Here is a 9,905-nt window from a genome sequence, read left to right as displayed (position 1 = left end):
TGGCACGGGGTTTACGGGGGGTTGGTGGGCGAGGAGGGGTGTCTACCACCTCGCCACCGCCGCCACCGCCAACCCTCCCCCCCGTCGTGCTGTTCGGTAATGTCAAACATTTAGGTCGGGCTCCGGGGCGTTCGGCTAAATACATTCACTCGTCGCGGTCCTATCATTCCGTGCGACCGCTCGCGAAGAATAGCGTGATAATGAGAGGGACATAATATATTTTATAGGGCACCTATACAACCGTTCGATTCGTGTTTCGCCTTGCGAACTACTTGGATCTTTCGTGCTGTCTTCTCCTCACTTTTCCTTCGGTCGCGAAATGGACCGTTAGCTATTCGCGTTAGAAATATAATTTTCCAAGTAGCGATATTTTTGCGAGAAGAATCATCTGCCGGTTTTTTTCAATCTTGTCCGTGGGGAAATGTTGTAAATACGTGTGGTCAGTATTAAGGAATTTCTGTGGCAATTTCGGGATTCGCCCTGCGAACTACTTGGATCTTTTATGCTGTCTTCTCCTCACTTTTCCTTCGGTCGCGAAATGGACCGTTAGCTATCGCGTTAGAAATATAATTTTCCAAGTAGCGATATTTTTGCGAGAAGAATCATCTGCCGGTTTTTTTCACTCTTGTCCGTGGGGAAATGTTGTAAATAAGTGTGATCAGTATTAGGGAATTTCTGTGGCAAATTTCGAGTTTCGCTTAATTCTTTAAATTCCTCTTTTCTGCCGTATATTTAGTTAAATCTTATTCTTTACTTATATATGTATAATATCAGGACAAGGATTTATATTCTTGCGTCTCTATCTTTCAAGGAAAGAATCTCAAGAAAGCATTTCCCGGCGCAAGAGATTTACCCTTCATAATTTCCTCAATAATACCGCGAGGCTATATCGATTCGCGCAATTTCTATCTAATTTGGCAGCAGCTTCGAAGCTGCCAAATTTGCATCTCAGCGTGATTATTTCTTATCTCGCTTAGGTTTATCTGCGTGTACAAGCAGCATTACATTTCACCCTTGATTTTGAACATCACATCGTTAAAACAAATGATATTCAAAGATTGAAATCTTAGTTGAATGTGACACGAATAAAATAATATAATATTAATAACAATCATGCTACTCATTCTTATTTACTCTTTCTTTATTCTCATTAAAATATTACTTTCTCTGTTTATCTGGCTTAATTTAAATTAATAATGCTAATGCTACTTAATCTAAGTTTTACGTTTTTTTATATTAGTTAATTTCATGCAAGACCTTTTATGGTGTTGCATGAAATTGTTGGTCAATTTTCAATCTAATCTCAATCTCAATCCGTAGTCTGATACGGGCTTAACGAATGCTCTTCGACGGATCAGGGCCTCGTCGTCATCGCGTTACAACGAGGGACGTGCGCGGGTGGGAAGCGTATCTCTTATCCGGCCGGCAGGTACGGTGTTACGCAGTACGGGCCAAGCCGATACGAGCTGAGTCGTGAGCTACGGGAGCCACGAGAACGGGTACGCCGGCAGAGCTCGGGCATTCGTCGGGGTCGGGTCCGCGCTCGCTGACTCTACCTCTCGCAGCAGCCATTAGTCGCACCCTGCAAATTGAGTGGCGCCTGCTAGATACGCGCCTGATTCCATTAAAGACATCAAACGGGCAAAAATTACATCAGCAGCCACCCTCCATTCTACGCGCCGCTGTATTAACCTGCCTGCCATGCAGGCAGGCATCCCCGTCGCACATGCACCCACACGCGTGCATGTACACGTACACAGGCGCACGTTTGTCCTCTGTCTTCGTCAGTGGGTCTCGCCAGTTTGCACCAATGTTCTCTCTCTCGCTCGCTCTCTGGTTCTCTCGCTCTCTATTTTCCTCTCTTTCTCTCGTCTTGTGGAACCAGCGCGAAGCGCGCTTAACGCCACCGGAGGTAGCAATTTTTACCCTTTTTCGATGGGGGTATTGCTCGGTGGCTGCAAGCGCGAGCGGTGATGAAAAATCTTTTCAACAACGGCCGATCGCCTCTGAAGTAGCTGGGCCAGCGTTAAAACCCTTTGCGGTGCAGCGATCGCGGTGATTGGGACCACCGTCGACTCGCGCGCGCTTTCAGACTTTGTCCGCGTCAGTTCACGTTTTGCAAAATTACCGTAACACTAATTATTTCGCTCGAGCACTCCGAAGAGATTGTTTAGTGGCAATTGGCTCTCGCTCATAATTAACATCTAATATTAGAATATTTATTTAGTTCCATATTTTTGTGTTTCTATATTTGAGAGCTTATTCATTTAATTAACTCTATCCGCGTCTCTCTTTTTATGTAATGGAAAGATATAAAGACATCAATATTGGATAAGAATCAGGTGCATTAAGCGACAGATGTGAAAATACGGGCCATTACGATCAACAATTTCGCTTTCTGATGAAAGAATAAACGGGGAATTTCTCTTATATAAATCGCGCCGATGCATTATATGGCGAGCCGATGAAGCCGCCCGTCATATTACCAAGCGACTCGATATCCAGTCTGGCTGCAGTAATTAAAAAATCTTTTTTACGAATAATAAGGCTGTCGTGGTTAGGGGGACCGGATTAACAGAGATCAATGTGAGCTCTTCCGTCCATTTTTATAATATCGATCGTCGGCTTAACCCTTTCGAGACACGTGTATCTTAACTAGATTCAATGCCCCGTCGAAATTCACAGAGTGTGTCAAACGCGGCTTCAATCTATATAACGGCAACGGCAGAAAAAGACATTCAAAATATTTAGAAGTCATTTTAATTTACAGATAACATCAATTCAGCACGCGCATGCACGGATAAAAAATCATGTTGCGTCAACGAGATCAGTGTAATTGAAGTCAAATCGTTGAAACAACACCGGTATTAACGAACGAGAAACATCAGATAGTTGTCCAAGACCGGTATTTATAGTCGGATCTTATATTCAGGACCGTCTCGAATTTATCTAAAGATGCTGTACGGAACATTTCACTGGCTATGGAGTATCTAAAGATGATCTTGAGACAGTCTTGAATGTAAGATCCGACTATGAATACTGGCCTTAATAATCTGGATATTCAGTTCAATGCCTAAAATTACGAGCCATATAGCAAATACGATTGAGTGAATTATTTACGTTTGTGGCAGCCCGTGACGTCAACGCTTAATTCAAGCAACTTCATTTTTGTTTAATTCACTAGCATTTTTTCCGTATGGCTATATTAATTTAAAATAATGTTAAAATAATTACAACGAATCGTTCTAACATGTTGATTGGTATTGTTTCTTTTTAAAGCATAATGAAGCGATTTGAAAAATGTTATCTACACTATGTCCCTCCTAAAGAAAACTAGAAAAATGATAATAAACCAAGTTTACAAATCAATAATAAAGCTTTTATGTAATATGTTATGTCATTCCTATATAAATTAGTTGGATATTTTATATTTAAGGTATTTGTTTCGCGACAGGAATGCTCAAAAGTTTCTTCCAGACAGGAACCAGCACTCAATTATTACAATGATATATCTTGATGCAATATTGTTCTAACTAATACACTTACGATTAATACATAATGTAATATAGTTTCGAAAGATTATAGTTTGAGGTGCTGTGTTGTCACATCTTTTACACTACGCTCTTGTCTACTACATAATTCTTCCCATTTTTCAGTTTTAACTGTTTATGTTGTTGAAACGGAGCGGTCAATAATTTTGATTTTGTTTCAGTTATTCGTTGTATTTTACTTTATAACATATTTGTTTTTCATACTAATCTCACTCACCGTTAAGCTTAAACAGAATAAAATGTGCCATTATTTGCGTATGCAAATGTTAATATTTTAACACATAACAATATGTGTAAATAATATTTCACGTTTAATAATATTTTTAACGTGTTTTACACGTAATATTTCGTGTAACATAACAAACTTTAACATTTTTTTTTTTAGAACTTTGAGACGGTCAATTTTAATTTAATTAGTCTTATTTTGCACGTATTAATGTAAAGAATAAACTGTAAAAGTTTGAAACAATTCTCACATAAATATTTTTACAAAATAACTACCTTAATTGGCGTAGTATTAAAAACCAAGACTCGCGTGGCTGTAACAGTTTCGCAAAGCCATTGAACATCCCGCGCCATGTAAGAAGCCGCGAAGGAAATCACTGGGTCGATAAGTTTGCGGCGGTGATTCGCGCGCATTTACGCAGCTGCGCCGTGGACGGGAGCGCGCGTATCTTTTCTCTCTCTCTCTCTCTCCGGCGGTTTTTTTATTTTTTATTTTTCGACGCAATTTCCTACACGGAACAACCCAGCCGACGCGCAGCGTCGCGTCGCACCGCGGCGCGGAGAAAGAGCCTTGCCAAATCTAATTCCCGCCTCGTTTTATTTGATCATATTTTACATCGGCTTTTGACGCCGCCCTCGAAAGGCACGCTTTTAAAATACATTACACGTTGCATCGCGCTGGCGCGCTCCGCTGCGCGATAAATACGCTCTACGTTTGAGCAATCATTCTCGCGGCTCTCCCATTAGTCGCGCCCTAACGATATTATCTCCGTGCCCCTTGCAGCGCGTCGCGTACAACGTGAAAATCTTAGGGTGAATTAGCGACTGACTGGCCATCGATACAACGATTACCGGGTGACGACGTCGGCATTTCGGCTCAAGTCTGTTACATATTTCACTTTACAAAGTCAAATAAACTATTGCGAACATGTGGCCGACATGAATGCAATATCGGAAAGTGACTTTTCAAATTGTCACTGCGTGGTTTTCAATACAGGAAGACCATCTTGAGGAATGAAAGATATTGGTAAAGATAAGAGAGGTTTAAAATTAAAAGAATCGCAATTAAAGTGCTTAACGGATTAAGACACGGGTAAACTAAAACAAGTTCTGCTTGTCGAAAAATAGCCGACAATGTCTTGGCACGGCTTGAAATCACTTTCGCCGATTCTTTTCTTCTATTTTCTTTTGATAGCGAGAGAATAAAGGATCCCAATTAATAATCAACTAATCAGCGAATTTACTGAATATTAATTACAACTTTTGCCTTTTTCCATTCCATCCTGCCCTATCGGGGTTTCCATTTCCCAAATCCTTCCACGGCATCCCGGGCCGAGTGCCCGACGATGCGGCGTGGGAGATGCGTTTGCGGTGCGAGGCGAAAATAATATTTTATTCATACGCCGTAGACACGACTTTCCTCGCTTCCCGGCGCCTCGAGCGAAATAATGTCTGGGGACCGACGGACCGACCGATCGACCGATCGTTGCATGTCGGGGAACAGGAGGAAGGTGGTCGGCGTGGTTGCACGACGCGGAAAGCTCCTGTAAACCTCCTCCGAAGAACGGGACGTGTGTGCGTATGTGTGCGCGCGCCCGGGAGTAAGCCCGCGGGATGTCGGAGGACGCCGGATGCGGGAGGGAGAGAGGACGACGGGGATGAAGGCGAAAGAGAGCGCGGGAACAACGGGCTGCAAAATGCCCCCGTCGCTTTGTACACATTTGCATACCGCGTTCCACGTGTGCGTGGCGACGTGTGAAATACAAGCTACCCTTTCCTTTCTTCGTTCCTCTCTTCGCTCCTCTACCTTCGCTCCCGGATCCATCCGCGTTGCGTGCAGCACGTACCCGCGCGCGCGACGACGTGCCGCATTTCGTCCGCATTTCGCCCAACTTGGAGCAAGTTGCCCGCATTCGAGAAATACGCTCTGTTCATTACAAGAGTCACCTGAGTCAGAAATAGAGGGAAAGCTGTGTCACATATAAAATTCCGTACTTTGATTTGCACCATTATTTATGTCCAGCGAGAAATGACTCGAGTAAGCTGCTTAATAAACAAATGAACGAAAAGATCCGAGTTTAAATTCACGGACACCGCTGATTTTTTTCGGAATCTCCCGGAGGGAAGCGGCAACCACCGAGAGTATCTTGCCACACATACCCCTTTAGGGGTATAGTCTTCCAGATGGGAGGTTTCCTTCGGCAAGGTTAGCAGCCTATCGGAGATGAAGTAAAACCAAATGCTCAAAGCAGCAGAACGAACTGGATAAAATAGGCTTTAAAGACATTCATCGGCTGTAATCGTAGCCAAAAGTTTTCGCCCACGTTCGGTTTTCTTTCCGTATAGCGAGACCGTCCCCCTACTTCGCGACTTTTAGCGTAAATTATACACACTATATAATTAACGCAACTCTGCGTCTTATATGTATACACGTACACTAGCACGCTTTCTGAAAAACGAAGATCGAATAATGTTGCCTTTGTATTGGCCGACACGCTTCGAAATATGATGGAGAATTTCGAATTACAATTACGCGTAAACGGTACGACTACGCATCCCTATCTTGTAATATATCATTTTTAATATCACTAGAGATGTCAAAACGCGCGCTTCGCGCGCGCAGTTTGTGGTTGGGCATTGTTTGTTTTTAAGAATTTCTATACATGCAAAGAAGTAATTGTATGCGCAACGTCAATTTAAAATAAAAATTAATTTATCACTCACTGATACGATTCGCAACAGCAGAGTTGTACATCGGTAACTATATATGTATGTTAAACTGTAAAAATACAAATATGTATATGATTATTATAGACGAATTGTGTAAAATCAAAATTATTGTACTAAATATACTACATATTTTATATTTAAAAAATAGGTATTTATAAAAATAATTATATAGAATACTGAAAAAGTATTCCTTTTAAATATAAACTCACCAAATTTTATACGTATGGTTTTGTCTCTAACACTTATTGAAATCTTCGTCCGAATCATTTGAATAAATAAAATTAAAACACAGAACAGATGCTTTATTTTACACAAGTAACAAATAACATATTAAATTGTAAGACACTTACCTCACCCTTTCTCCGCTGTTGCCCGATGCCTCCTAGACCTGCACATCCTCTCAGATTTCCTTGTTGCACTCACACAACCACTCACTCGCGAAAATCATCGATCGCGCGAAATTTCGGACACTCCCGTACGCGATGTGAAATACCGCACGAAATATTATTAACAAATATCGCGTGACTTTCTGTCATACAAATTATTCAAACTAACAATTTGCATTTTTGATTCGGAAGAATAGGATAATGGATAAAACACTTTTGAATTGGCGATATAAAACGTAACGCGAGCACCGGAGGCATAATCTGCGGTAAAGAAGAAGTTAGTCCGTAACGAAATGATATTTTACAATCTTTGTCATTCAATCCAATCCTCGAGATAAGTTATGTGAACAAAATTTCCAGCGATAAATAGTAGTTATTAATCGCAACAGTTAATCGAGATCATTTACATAATGTAACGAATAAGCGACTTTCTGTATTTCCTGCCCGTACGAGTTGCGAAGAACGACAGAGCGAATTACAGCGCGAAGTCGTACAAATTTCTCTCTTTTCCCGAAAATTAAACAGATTACACGAAATCGATAGATAATTAAAAGCGCGGTGCGTAAACGAGATGTAACCGCGATAAAGTACCACGGTTTACATTCATATTTTAGACGATTTTTAGAGTTAGTCTCGTGAAATATATTTACGTTGATAAAGAGCCGTCGCCTCAACATGCAATTCGTTTCTCGTTACAAGTTGTAGAAACTTAGTAATTAATCTAGTAGCGTTACTTGTCACTGATAAAGGAGTCCAAATCAATAGCATTTTATCTTTACATTCTTCACGATCGAGTCTTGGAAACCGACAACGCAAAAATAATACCACGCACGGAGCGACTCGCGCCACTGCTAGCCGGCACGACGTTCGGCGAGCGAATGAGAGTGCGGCGACCTTCAGGTGAACGTTGGCCCGCGTAACGTCGTACGATACCGCGCCGAGTGAAAAACAACAACAAAACATTGAGAATTCGTTGTACCGCCTACGAAATGGAAAATTCCGTACTTAATATTTTACATTACTTTGTTCCGTGACTGTTACTACGTTTTGTGTATTACTCTGCGGACTTATTGGTATTGATTAAATTAACGATTAATTCTGTTCAATCGAGACTATGTTTCGAAACAAAAATCGTCGTTACTTAAATTCTAATTGCCAAGATTAGAGATTTTACCTCAATAATTAATGTATACAAATGTATATTTCTAAATTGCAAATCTTCATTCACTTAATTATTTTAAAATTAATTAATTTAAAAGAGAAATGAAGCATACCGCGCTTCGAGAAAACCAATCGACATCGCGGAAGAGAGGCTTCAACTGTTCGTTATTAACGACATTCACGCAGTTAACATCTCCTTTTTATTGAGGGGTTATGCATCATAGGTAATTTTTTGTAGCAAAATATAAATAATTTCTGTCACAATAAATTAAAATATCCTTGCAGAACGCGTTTCGCGTATACCATACGAGTAACTTTGATACTGAATGTCTCGACTTTGGTACGGACACGGTTTTTAAAATTGAGCAGGCATATAGATAACACTATTAATATGGTCCAAATTTCAAGCAAATACATAGAAAATCGTTATACCGATAAACGTCCTTGAGCCTAATACACGAGGAAGAAGAAGAAGAAAAAGAGAAATGACTCCGTCGATCGATGTCGATATCGTTTCGACGAATCATTTCTCACTGGGTGTCGTCCCATCGGAACGGATCTCGATAACATTTTGTTATTACGGAAAGACAACCGTAATAATTTTATCTCGCTCGTGTCTTTCAATTATTTATTTAATTAATAGCGTTTCGAGTTCTTTTACCGCATGTAAAAATATCTAACTGCAGTCAAAATAATTTACTGTGTAATACTAATGTACAACAGCTGAAGAGTGTAAAATTAAGCGCGTCTTCTTTTAGAAAGTATAAAGAGAATTTTTAAGTTCGCAAAGAGTTTCAGCTTCTAGCAAAGACGGTATTCTCCGCGAAGGGTTAAAAAGACTTGGAAAGCATCCTTTAAGAAACGTATTTTTTTTTTCAGAAAATTTCTGTACACTTTAATCGCTGTGCGAAAAGAGAGGAGAGAACTTGTCGAAAAAATTGTGATAAGAGAGAAAGTATTATATCGAAGACACCTGATCGTGTGTCATTGATTAAAGGCGAAAACAAATTGAGGATTAAAGTTTCACAATCATGGCACGTGTGTGCATATCGATGCAACGCAAGTTGCAGCCTTATTCAATGCTATTACAGCCCCTCTTAACATTTCCAATCGACGTAAGTTGCAGTTTAGCTTAGGAAAAATTACACTATTAAGGCCCGGTTTCATCAAACGTCGCTTAACTTTAATCTTAGTTTAATTCATGTTCGTCTCTTTCTAGAATAACAGTTGGAAAGGGACAAAGAACGAATTAAGCTAAAAGCTTAAAGTTAAGCGACGTTGGTGAAACCGAGCCTAAGATATGCAGAAAGCGAATGTCCAGCTTTATAATAAGCGTTCGTAAACGGAAGAACAATAGCTCGCGAAATGTTTCCGTTTTGTATATATTTGCATACCGCGTTCCGTAGTGCGCGAAATTCGACCTCGTTTTACCGTCAGCATCGCACAACGAATCCGTCTGCCTGCAACTATTAATTTATGAAAATTTCAGGAGCAGAATAGCTGGCAGAGAGCCGATTTTAAGGAACCTTACATAATTTGGAGGAGAAATAAAAAGTACATACCTGCTCTTTGTACAGTGTGTTTTAAACAACAAGCAGATTCCATTCTGCAAGACGTGATCGGAGTAAAAGATATCCGTACAAGAGTTTACTTCTTAAATTTTAATACGCGAAAGTTAGTTTCTCTCGTTGCAATCGAACGATCTCTAGTGTCCTTCGGTTCCTTTTAATTCGTAATAATTTGTCTATTTTACGTACGCTCTAAGGCTTTTTACAAAACAACTGATGCCGCCTTACCTCAATCCCCGTCTAATCGCGTCGCGGCCGCGGCTCGGGCGGCTCGAGGTTGTCGC

This window comes from Vollenhovia emeryi, unplaced genomic scaffold, assembly GCF_000949405.1.
Source record: "Vollenhovia emeryi isolate VEMERY1.0 unplaced genomic scaffold, V.emery_V1.0 DF939229.1, whole genome shotgun sequence".
Classification (NCBI taxonomy): Eukaryota; Metazoa; Arthropoda; class Insecta; order Hymenoptera; family Formicidae; genus Vollenhovia; species Vollenhovia emeryi.
Note: the sequence above shows the minus strand (reverse complement) of the source record.